Source organism: Danio rerio, chromosome 17, assembly GCF_049306965.1.
Source record: "Danio rerio strain Tuebingen ecotype United States chromosome 17, GRCz12tu, whole genome shotgun sequence".
Taxonomy (NCBI): domain Eukaryota; kingdom Metazoa; phylum Chordata; class Actinopteri; order Cypriniformes; family Danionidae; genus Danio; species Danio rerio.
Window position 1 is genome coordinate 17083802 of NC_133192.1, and position 13096 is coordinate 17096897.

Here is a 13096-nt window from a genome sequence, read left to right on the forward strand (position 1 = left end):
CCATGTCTTCATGCCTAAATGCATTGAGTTGCTGGCATGTGATTGGCTGATAAGAAACTTCCATTAATGAGCAGTTGGACAGGTGTACCTAATAAATATGCCGGTGAGTGTTTATTACCTAATAATATACTATCTTAACAAACTCATTATATTACATTATATTATATTATATTATATTATATTATATTATATTATATTATATTATATTATATTATAATTTATATGTTACTATGGAGGTGACGCAGTGGCACAGTAGGTAAGTGCTGTCGCTTCACAGCAAGAAGTTAACTGGGTCGCTGGTTCCAACCTCGGCTCGGCTCAGTTAGCATTTCTGTGTGGAGTTTGCATGTTCTCCCTGCGTTCACGTGGGTTTCCTCTGGGTGCTCCGGTTTCCCCCACAGTCCAAAGACAAGTGGTGCAGGTGAATTAGGTAGTCTAAATTGTCTGTAGTGTATGAGTGTGTGTGTGTGTGTGTGTGTGTGTGTGTGTGTGTGTGTGTGTGTGTGTGTGTGTGTGTGTGAATGAGTGTGTGGATGTTTCCCAGAGAAGGGTTGCGGCTGGAAGGGCATACACTGCCTAAAAATGTGCTGGATAAGTTGGCGGTTTATTCCACTGTGGCGACCCTGGATTATTAAAAGGACTAAGCCGACAAGAAAATTAATGAATGATACTATGGATCTAAATAATAGAAATCATAATGTTGATGAACATTTACTTTAACCCTGAAATTCAACACAGTGCTAAAATAAATATCTGTATATAAAATTCCTTCATTTATGTTTAATGACTTTTCTTAAAGTGCAATTTTCTAAAGTCACTGGCACAACTTTAACTAACTAGATCTTGGAGATTTGAGTTTCAAGTAAGCTCAATACATGATTTGAAGCCCAGAGGAGCTCTCATTAGTGTCAACCTCTCTTAAAAGTAATCTTTGTTGTTGCATAAGTATTGGCCCTGATCAACAGCCCCAGATTCAGTGACAAGTGAGGACAGCCCAGCATCCAGCCTGCGTTTCTTTGACCTCGCTTTCCCCCCCGATGGAATGGAGAAGTTGGAGGAAAAAAACAGCAGATCTGACTTGTGAATTTACCTCCTGCTGACAAATGAATATGCAGGCCGAATATTATTATTAACAATTCAGAAGTGCCTCATTAAAGATAACTTGTAATTTAGACTCTCAGCATCCAGCAAATAAGAACGATTTCAATTTTTCAGGGAGCGAGGCAACTATTCAATTTAACGATAAATTAACAATTTAATCTTATTTTATTTGTGACCCATTTTCAAATATTCAAATGCCTCAATTTGTTTGTGACTGTATTTGCAAGAGGGAAATGAAGGTCATGCTTTAAAAAGCACTTCAATGTGCCTGTGTAAATAAATGAACAAATGATTTTTAAATGAGTTTACAAGAGATTATAAAGAATAATGCGCTTTTTAATTTCATTTGATGTTCTCTTGTATTGGGGAAAGTAAAAGCAGGCATGATTTCAGTTGTGTTTACAGATTGCATAGCAATTTAAGGTCAAAATATTTGTTACAACGTTTTAGCCTTTGTTGTTTAAGCTCATTAATCAAAATACATACATATATATATATATATATATATATATATATATATATATATATATATATATAAACAGCTTGATTTTTCTTCTTTTGAACATAAAGGATGATATTTTGGAAAAGGTTAAAAACCATTGACTTCTATGGACGTCGAGGGATACCAGTTTCAAGCTTTCTTCAACAAATCTTTGTTTGTGTTCAATAAAAGATAGAAACTCATGATGGTTTGGAACTACTTGAGGCTGAGTAAAAAGTGAATATGTTTTCAGTTAGGGTGAACTATCCTTTCAATTTTAAACCAGTGACCAGATGTTCCGATGTCCTGGGACATTTCCATAGTTTAGCTACTTTTTTTGCATCTAAACCCACGCAAACATGGGGAAAACATTCAAAATCCACACAAATGTCAGCTGACCCAGCCGAGGTTAAAACCAGCGACTGTCCTGCTGTGAGGCGATCGTGCTACCCACTGCACCACCACTTCACCCATGTTGAAAGATACAACTTCTTGAAACATAATGTCTCTCAATAATCAACGTCAGTAAACATCACACTACATTGACCTCAGGAAAGTAGGCAAAAAAATGAGTATTTTCATTTTAGGGTGAACTAGCCCTTCAGTTTTAGACCAGTGTAGTAGGGTGACTACTGTCCCAATTTCATGGGAGAGTTCCATGGTTTAGCTAAAGTACATTTTTTAGTGTTTAACATATTAATTAATTTAGTTTTAAAAAAATAAATAAATAAAATTTCCTTAAAACTTTTAAATGAGGGCAATTTTAAGTGGAGATAGTGTTATCCGTGGTAGCCAATCATGTCTTCGTATATTTTGATGAACAATAGCCATATCCAATCACATCTCCCATCAGATGTAGGCGGGCGCAATATAGGCTAATACGAACACAGAAAGATAAAAACGTGAATGAACATTAGTAGGTATGTTGAAAGATAAAACTTCTTAAATATAATGCCTCTTAAATGTCGCTAAGTCAGTGTTTTCAATTGCGTATTAACGTCAGTAAACGTCATGAAACACCACGCTAACATTTACCTCAGGAAAATAATAGCATTTTGCTGAGGTGATGCTCCTTTTTTCAAACAACCTATGATCCGAGACCAGTGATACAAAACATCACGCTCAGATAAATGTGTGTGTCGTGAGCTTTTCATCAGGTAATTGCCACAAACTGCACTTCCATTCCAAACCCCTTCTTGTCTATATTTAACCTTCGGTGCTGAACATTTTTTGATGTTTATCGCCTTGGAAACAGATTTATTTTGAAGGCATCCGAAGATCACTTCATAAACCTCTGAAATATGCATGTTTCTCTGTTTTGCTAGAGAGACATGCGTTAAAGTCACTTATATGTCAATGTATGTTTTCTCTAAAATAAATGTTCATCTTTTAATGATGTTTTCTGTTTTAAAGGCTCACATATTAAATGCTAATGGTTAAGCATGTTTGACTATTGCTTCTGTGAAAATTAAGGAAACTTGTGCTCCAGAGTCCAGACTCATGAAAACACATGATTGTTTGCTGAGATTGTGGAATATATGAAAAGGTAATATATAAAGGTAATGTGATGTTTACTTCAGTCTGTGCAAGAAACTCTTTTACTTCTATTGATTTTGTTTTGCATGTATATTTTTTTCCATAGTGCTGGTAGCAGTTCACTTGCACGTTTTTTGAAAAATCAAGGGACCACAGTTTCAGCTAAAAATCTTTCTTAATGTACTGCTGATGAAACAAATCCCCTACATCTTGTATGGCCTTGAGGGTGAGTAAATTAAAAGCAAATGTTTGTTTTCAGGTGAACTGTTATTTTTTTAAGAACTGTTCAATAAAAAATTATCTTGGGAATATGGATGTAAATAGAGGTAAAGTTGGTTTTATATTGGGGTATTCAGACAATCTCCCTAATGATATAATTTCAGAAAAGTATTCTTTGCAAATTCTAAAAAGAGAAATCATATTAGCAGCAAATGACTATCAAAATACAGCATTGTTCCGATCAAATATTCAAAGTAACATGGTAAACAATATAGAGACTGCTAAATGAACAAACGTGCGAATATAAAACCAACTTTACCTCCATGGGATGTAACGATTCACCTGACTTACAATACGATTTACGATGCTAATCTCACGATTCACGATTTAGTCACAAATTTAAAGTGGAGGCCTTTAATTGTTTCTTAAATGCTGCACATTTTTTGCAAATATATATTTATACATACTAAATTCCCCAAAAAATAATAACAATTATACAAATGAAAGAAGACTCATTTATATAAACAGACCAAAACTGTGACTTTGCAGGGATTTTACACTTTTAAAAAGAAACATCAGCACATCTATGTTTTCTGGCATAAGCTGAGGTCTTTGCACATTTACAATGTCCCCTGTTGATGAAAAAACTCTTTCACTGGGGACTGAGATGGCTAGTGTGGAGAGAAAAACCTTTTATAAATCAGAGAGCAGTGTGTACAGAGGTGGTGGTCATTAGACCCTCTGCTCCTGGTGACTGGCCACTAACATAAAAAATCTGGTTATAAATTGACTAATTATATAGTAGGATAGAGACATGAATTGAACATAATTATGAAGGTGATTAATTATTATTACTTGTATAATTAATTTGTATAAGTATCAGTGTGATGCACTTAAGAAGAGATAATCTTGAACATTTTTAAGTATTTATTATAATAATAATTCAATAATAAGCTAATTAATAAAATATGCATAACATAATTTGAAAAGGAGAGGGTAAAATAATTAAATGCCTGCTTCTGGAACAGAACAACTTTCTCTTTCAGTCTGAAAAACATCTTCACACTTTTGCTATGAAATCACTGATGCACTGCATGATCTCTGTAGCACTTATCAGAGCAAGCGGAGCTGCAAATCATCTGATCAGTGTGGTTCAGCTTATTAATAGTGTTTTTTTTCGTGTAGACATCTGTGATGGTAGTTTTTCACAGTGCTGATGGTTTATGTGCATCATATTCGTTGTACTGTTAGTGTAAGTAAACGTCTGTTTCAGTATTTGCACACAGTTTGTGTTTTGTCTGGCGCACTACACCACTGTCATTTCACTCTGCCGCTCCACCTCTTGCTCGCCGCTAATGTGCAGGTAAAATGAGTTTGCACCTGTAAACACAGCTCCCCCTCTGTTCAAAAAATGTATCGCGATTCATTCAACAATTCTATCGATTTGAATTGTTACATAATTGGTTTGATTTTCAACTGGCTCACAGTGAATCGTTACTTCCCTAGTGGGGAACCAAAAATGGTATACCATCTTCTGGTACCTTTATTTTTACAGGTTTTACATCTGTTGTAGAATTTCTGGGATAGCATGAAATTTAGTGACAGGGGGTGGTTAGTGGAGTCATTTTAGAGACAGACCATTCAGAAGCAGGTGATTAATAATTGTATGCACGTAAACTTTTGAATCTTATACAGCTGTCCCTCCACTTTTAAAATGTTCTTTACTCCCGTGGTCTATTTCAGAAATTAAAGTCAATTGCAAGTCATTGAATATCTGGGATTTTTGTTTCACTTAAAATTTTAGTATCCATTTATCAAAATATTTTTTTCCTTTAATTTTTTTTTCACTTTTTTTGTAATGATTAGGCTGTTTTTCAACTCCATTTTTTTTCATTTCATGAATTGACTCTCATCATCTTTTAATAATTTAAGTCAAATGCAATCACCTGACTGTACCTTTTAATAAAGGCTAACAAGTCAGGAAAATATTTATTTTTAGGAGCTTTTGCTGCAGAATTACCGCTTTAAAGCCTTGGTGGTAAAAAGTAGATCACAGAAAAACTTAATGTAAAATTTATAAAACTACTATCGAGCTATCAAAAAAGCATTACACAACTAAGCAAACACTAAGTATCCCAGATGTTTTTTTTAAAATCTGAGGTAAATAATCATTCGTTGTTGTTATGGGGGCTATTAAGGTCCTCCAAAACCATAATCAACTTAAAAACATTATGCAAAGCACAGCAGAAGCCTGTTTTTTCCGTTAATTAAAGCTAATGGGAATTAAGCTTTTAGACAGTGAAAGTCAGAGAATTTGACATTTGGCTTTGAGTGGAAAATAGCCTACAAGCCTATATATTGTAAAATACCTAAATTGCTTTTGCTCACGCATCTTTGAAGCAGCAAGTGCAAAACTTCTTATGGTTAGGAGAGTATTGTTTGTTACATAACACCAAAGCCTAATAAATATATAATCTCTGCATGTACTTAAATGTACTTTTAACTTGCCTGTTTGCTTTACCTGATTTGGAAATGCTCATGAATTAATAATTATCCTATAGTATTCATTATTAGTTATAAGAGGTTTATCTTTCTTCTTTGTTGGGAGCTTGCAGTAATTTCTCACATATTTACCACCTATTATCACTCCAAAATCAGTTTTGTAATTAATTTGGGCCAGGCTTTTCATGTTATAGGAATATTAAATGTGACCTATACTGAAATGAATATTGCAATGGCCCTTCTGGAGCACTTTATTCTGATTGACCAGTCATATTTTTTCATAATTCACAGTTGTCTCTGAGTTTCTTATCTCTCATCACATTGTTTTTTTTTTTTTTGTCACAAAATAACTCAAATTAATATTTCATAAAAATTATTTACTAATTTTCAAGTATATGCAAAATCATAGTGCAATGAAAAAATGAAATAAGTACTGGCCTTTTTTATTATCAGGTTTCTTTTACATACAGTTGATGTTAGATTTATTAGCCCCCTTAAATTATTACCCCCTATGTATATTTTTCCCATAATTTCTGTTTAATGGAAAGAAGGCTTTTTTTGAGAGTAAATAATAATATTAGACTAGATATTTTAAAATTTTTTAGTTAAGATACTAGTATTTAGATTAAAGGGACATTTAAAGGCTTAACTAGGTTAATTAGGCTAACTAGGCAGGATAATTAGGGTAATTAGGCAATATATTATTTATTATTAAAAAATATGTAGCTTAAAGGGGCTAATGATTTTGACTTTAAAATGGCGTTTAAAAATTCAAAACTGCTTTCATTCTAGCCGAAATAAAACAAATAAGACTTTCTCCAGAAGAAAAAATATTATCAGACACACTGTGAAAATGTCCTTGCTCTGTTAAACATCATTTGGGAAACATTTAAAAAAGAAAAAAAAAATTTAAATTAAATTTTTTGCGTACCATAAAATAAATTCTTTATTCTTAATGTTATTATCAGTCAGAACACATTTCACATGGTATGCTTTTGAATCACCAACCGCTTCAGATATTTAGCATGCCAAATATCTCATGAGCGTCATCGCTCATCTGTGATTCTCTCAGATCGCATCTTTAATAGTTCACAATGTATCATTGTTACTCGCGTGAACGAGCAGTGATTTGTCTTTAATTTCAGGCATTTGTCTGTGATTTTTTTCAAAACCTGTTGGCAAGTCAAAATCAGGGCTAAAATTCCGTCTGAATTTTTCAATACTGTCTCAAAAATCATCTGCTGAAGTTATATATAGATGTTCATGCATGAGTGCATGAGTAAAATCACTATTGGAGATGCACAAACAATTTGCTGTCAAGTGTTCATTGCCCAACTTTGACCTTTCCAATATGGCGGCCGGCTTACTTGTATAGCCGCCCATTTTGACAGCCGCTAATGAGGGTTCTATGTATATACATCTATGGGGACAACAGATGGCTGAACATTATCTCTGTGTTGTGATTTAAAGATTAACAGTCTTTATTTCAGGGCTGCACATACGTTTGTGTAATTCCTTCGTCATAGCTCCAGTAAATCATACATGTCTGTCTGGTTTTGTTTACAAGATTGAATTGCAGAGAATGTGCAAAATTTAAACGCAATATGGGTAACAAATACATCACTTCCTCTATGCTCGCCATCATATTTGTTTCCAATATGCTAACAACACAATACATTTAAATGAGACTGAAAGAGTTTGATATCTGGAGGGAAAATCATTTAATACTGGTTGGGATCCTTATTTATCCTTATCCTGTTTTGTCTCTTCAAATTTGTGATGTCTCTGTGTCAAAAATGCTTTGTACTGTACATTTTTTCATTGGTTTTCATACTTTTTGTTAATGTTGTTGTTTTGGCTCTAATCTTTTTGCAAATTTTTTTAAACCATTGTGTAGCCCGTTGGTGATCAGAAAAATGTTTGAAAAAATGGCACACCTCACCACTGGTTAAAAAAACGGTATTTAAAGAAAACAAATACTTTTGGATTGGATCTTATCCACTGTTTACATGTAATCATTAATTATTTTTCATTAGTCCTGTGGATTGCTAAGCACTTTATTTAGACCAGAGATGCCCAAACTAGGGCCCACGAGCCAAAGTTGGTTCATGGTAACCTTTGATTTGGCTTGCCACCCCATCTGAGAATAGAGGAAGAATAATAGGGAAGGTTGAGGCAAATGCCTTTAACAGACATCGTCATTTTTAATTTTAACATAACCTTTTATTTGTTTGTTTGTTTAATTGTTAAACTACAGAAAAGCAAACTGAAATTGTTGTTAATGAATCCATTTTTTTTCTTTTTTCTTTTTAAAATGTAAATACAGTTACATAATAGATAGAGGACAAGACATTGTGTTCTAAATGGGATAATGTTTGTAAGAAGTTCATTGTTTCATTCATTCATCTTCTGCCACTTTTCCGGGGCCGAGTCGTGGGGGCAACAGTCTTAGGAGAGAACCCCAGACTTCCCTATTTCCAGACACTTCCTCCAGTTCCTCTGGGGGGATCCCGAGGCGTTCCCAGGCCAGCCGAGAGACATAGTCCCTCCAGCGTGTCCTGGGTCTTCCCCGAGGCCGCCTCCCGGTGGGACATGCCTGGAACATTTCCCTAGGTAGGCGTCCAGGAGGCATCCGAAACAGATGCCCGAGCTACCCCAGCTGACTTCTCTCGATGTGGAAGAGCAGCGACTCTACTCCGAGCTCCTCCTGGGTGTCAGAGCTCCTTACCCTATTCATAAGAGTGCACCCTGCCACCCTTTGAAGGAAACTCATTTCGGCCACTTGTATCCGAGATCTTGTCGTTTCGGTCATGATTCAGAGCTCATGACCATAGGTGAGAGTAGGAACGTAGATTGACCGGTAAATCGAGAGCTTTGCCTTTCGGCTCAGCTCCTTCTTTACCACAAGAGACCAGTACATCGACCGCATTACTGCTGCCGCTGCACCAATCCGCCTGTCAATCTCACGTTCCATCCTTCCCTCACCCGTAAACAAAACCCTGAGATACTTAAACTCCTCCACCTGGGGTAAGGACTTTCCTCCAACCTGGAGATGGCAAACCACCTTTTTCCGGTGGAGCACCATGGCCTCGGACTTGGAGAAGAAGTTCATTGTAAAATATATAATTATTAATATAATAATTATTCTTTTTTTAGATTAATAAATTAGGAAATTACCATGGCAACTTTAATGTAATACACTTTTACTATTATAGTATACTAGTTTTAATAGTATATTTACCATGGCCAACCACCCTCAATCAAGTTTGGTTTTTGGCCCTACATGAGGAAAAGTTGTGGGCACCCCTGATTATTTTAGACAGTTTTTAAGGAAATGTTCTTGGAATTTTTGAACCCTCAAACTCTAGATATTCATATAGTTGTATATCTCAGCCAAATATCCTAACAAACCTTACATCAATGAATGCTTATTTATTCAGCTTTCAGGTGAAGTCTGTAGTCTTGATTTTAAGACAAATTGACTTTTTTTGTGCTCCAGTGCCACAAATAGGCATGGGATGATAACCATTTTCAAGGTATGCCGCGGTTTAAAAGGTAAACACGGTTTAAAATCGTCAACATTTTCTGCAATACCGATCCTATGGTATGTGCTGGATTTGTTTATTTACATTTTTTGTTTGTTTTTTTAGGACAATAGTATTATCAGCAGAAAATATATCTAAAGATGCCGTTTTATATTGCAAAAAATCTGTTTTTGAAACAAAGGACGACGGCAGAAGTCAATAATTAATTTAGCCTGACATGTTTACTTTTTCAAAATATTTTAAATGTTTCTCAAAATACTATATATTGTGTTTAAAATGGTAAAAAGATTTTATTTTTACCCAAACATTAAAAAAATCTATATTTTTGAGCAGTTATCATGGTATTGTGAAACTGTGATATTTTTATCCAGGGCTATCATACCTTCAGAATCTTATACTGGCCCATGCCCTTAGTCACAAATAAGTAGTGTTAACTCTTAATCACATTTGTAACTCCAAATGCGTTTGCACGAGTCTCGCAAGTGACCAAACAAACAGTAAATCAGTGCTGAACAAAACACAGTGGAAAAAAACACAACACGCTTGTCACTCACCCTGTATTATCAACTTTAAATATTCAAGAACAATTCATGCAAAGTTAGTTAGCAAATTTGATACATCAACCAGCAAACAAATACATTAATGAATGCTTATTTATTCAGTTTTCAGATGAAGTATGAAGTCTCCATTATAAAAAAAAATAGACATTTATGACCTGCTTTGGGCTCTAGGGTCACAAATAGGCAATGTTAACTCTTCAAATCATATTTGTAAGTCAGAATCTGTTTACACAAGTCTCCCAAAAAATCAAACAATCAGAAAATCAGTGCTGAACGAAATACAGTGGAAAAAGACACAACATGCTTGTCACTCGCCCTTTATCATCAACTGTAAATCTTCAAGAGCAATGCATTCAAAATTAGTCGCAAATTTGATGTTTAAAGTAGTGTGAATGATTCTGTCGCCTTTCTTGGAGAGAGGAGATGAGCAAATTTAATGCAAGAAGAGGCCCTACAGTGCTGCGCTCGGCACTTCAAAAGATCTCCACTGTCTGCATGAGCACAAGCCTCCAATCAGAGTCACTCAGATTGACAATCTTTGTCATTTGGCGGTTGTGCAGAGCCACTCATTTGGGCACAGGATATCTTGATACGCTGCTGTCGGAAAGCCGCCTACATGCTATCAGTCATGTCTTTTCAACAACCAAAAAAAAAAAAAACTAAACAAAAGGTCCAAGTATAGCTTTGTTTATGTTTCCAGTTGAATTTCTGCTTTTTGATTCGCAAGCACTGCAAAACAAAAGCACTGGATGTGCAGGGGACAGATTTATCCCTTTAATATGAGAGGCCTGACAAAGTTTTACGTAACGGATCCTTTAGTGACACACTGGCGAAGCTCCAGCTCAGTGGCAGGCATCAAGTGATACGGAGCCTGGGCGTGGCAGCATTGAATTGCTGTGAAATCCCAGATAAGCTGAGTTTCAGTGGCAGTAGAGCCGGGGCTGAGCGAGTGGGAGGACAAATGCATGAAAAAAAAAGCCTTACCATCTGCTTCTGTGGCAGACCTTCAGGCAAGCCCTTGAATGGAGATCACACCCCAGCCCTGACAAAAAAATAAATAAATAATAAAAAATAAAAACCCAGGGGTTCGTGAGATCTTTATGAGATTGAAGATTTCATTTCAGTTAAATAGTGAAAGGCGTTCACTTTTATGAGCTGTTTTTATGCAATGACATTTAATCAACTGATGTCAGAGTTGCCGTTTGGAAAAAAATTGCCGTCAGTTTCTCTTATGCCATCTAGTTTACACATTTCAGACATGAAAGTCTTTTTGTCGGATGTTTTATAATAATAGATTTTATAATAATATAAAATAAGGTGGCATGGTGGCTCAGTAGTTAGCACCTCACAAAAAGAAGGTTGGAGCCCCAGCAGGGCCAGTTGGCATTTCTGTCTGGAGTTTGCATGTTCTCCCCATGTTGGCGTGGGTTTCCTCTAGGTGCTGCGGTTTCCCCCACAGTTCAAAGACATGCCGTATAAGTGAACTGAAGAAACTTAATTGTCTGTAATGTATGAGTGTGTATGGGTGTTTCCCAGTGCTGGGTTGCAGCTGGAAGGACATCCGCTGTGTAAAACATATGCTGGAATAGTTGGCGGGTCATTCTGCTGTGGCAACCCTGTAATAGAGACTAAGCCGAAGAAAAATGAATGAATGAATATACATAAACAATTAAAGGGTGTATATACTGTATGTACACACTTCTGTTTAGAAATTCCTTTTTAATTGCTAATGCATGAACGCATTTCTAAGAAACCCTAACTAAAACTTTTTAAGGTTGCCTATAGACTCATTTTTTTATGTGAAGTATAGGTTTATTCTGCTAAGAAAAACAAAAGCACCTTTTCTTCCGTTCTTTGACACATGACATGAAGGTTTATAATCTTCATGATAATGTTAAAGAGCTATTCTGTACTGTAGTGCATGCGTCATGCAAACAATAGTTAAAATTCGAGATGTCATTATTAATACCCGTTGGTAAATTTGTTATTTACAAACGAGAAATTTAGGTTTTTCACTAAAGTGAATTCCATAGAAACTTCACCATACTACAATGTAAAAAGCAGTTAGTTGATTTTATTTAAAGTGAGTAAACCCAGATTAGTTACATTTGTGCATGATTATAAAATGAGGTCAGCTTAAAATTAAAATGGAATTACTCGCTTTTTTAAGTAACTTGTTGTTTTTAAGGCAATGAATTTACTCACTTTCTAGAACTAAAGTACACTGTAAAGAATTATATAACTATGTCATGACAACAAAAGTTTTTTAATACGTTAATCAGGTTTTAGCTAAATGTAAGTTTTAAAAAGTTTGGATTAATGTCTTCAGTCAGTTTGATTGATGTAAGTTGAAATGACTAGAAAAGTTACTTTATTTATTCATTTTCTTGTCAGCTTAGTCCCTTTATTAATCTGGGGTCGCCACAGCGGAATGAAACGCCAACTTATTCAGCACATTTTTACACAGCGTATGCCCTTCCAGCCACAACCCATCTCTGGGAAACATCCACACACACACACTCATACACTACGGACACTTTAGCCTACCCAATTCACCTGTACTGCATGTCTTTGGACTGTGGGGGAAACCAAAGCACCCAGAGAATACCCACGCGAACGCAGGGAGAACTTGCAAACTCCATACAGAAACGCCAACTGAGCCGAGGATCGAATCAGCGACCCAGCGACCTTATTGCTGTGAGGCGACAGCACTACCTACTGCATCACTGCATCACCGAAATGTTAATTTGATTCAACAGAAAAATTAAGGCAGCAAGCTTGTCATATACAGTGTAACTAAAATATTTTACAGTGAACAGTATACAACACAATAAAAATATTTCAATCAGAGAATGTAAAACACCAAGAAAAGTGCCAATGCAAACAATGCATTCTCATCTTTATTTAATATTTTATCAGTTCATGGACAATAGTTTATGAGATTGGGAACAATATTTTCTGGAAGTGTTACCTTACACGACAACTGATTGAGGTAAAGACCTGCTAGTTCTAAGTTGAGATTCTCAAAAACTATTTGTTTCAAAGAAATGTTGTTCTTCAAAGACAAACTCCCAGACCATGTCTCATACAGATCTATATGTTCTATTTATATCTATCTATATATAGTCTCTTTCTCAAATATACGGTATAAT

General features: G+C 35.5%; 1 protein-coding gene across 5 annotated transcripts in view; it reads left to right on the top strand.

Annotated features, from left to right (window-relative positions):
• The first annotated feature begins 2388 nt into the window (after positions 1-2388).
• The window catches only part of gabrr2a (gamma-aminobutyric acid type A receptor subunit rho2a), a 68405-nt gene continuing 57697 nt past the window's right edge, over positions 2389-13096 (top strand). Inside the window, exons 1-3 of one of the 5 annotated variants that reach the window (XM_073927501.1) lie at positions 2389-2502; positions 2996-3128; positions 3225-3344. The gene's annotated coding sequence lies outside the window, so the exon portion shown is untranslated. Of the gene's footprint in view, positions 2740-2817; positions 2941-2995; positions 3129-3224; positions 3345-13096 lie in introns of those variants that run through there. The other 4 variants (XM_073927500.1, XM_017351674.4, XM_073927499.1 and 1 more) reach the window with 4 other exon arrangements.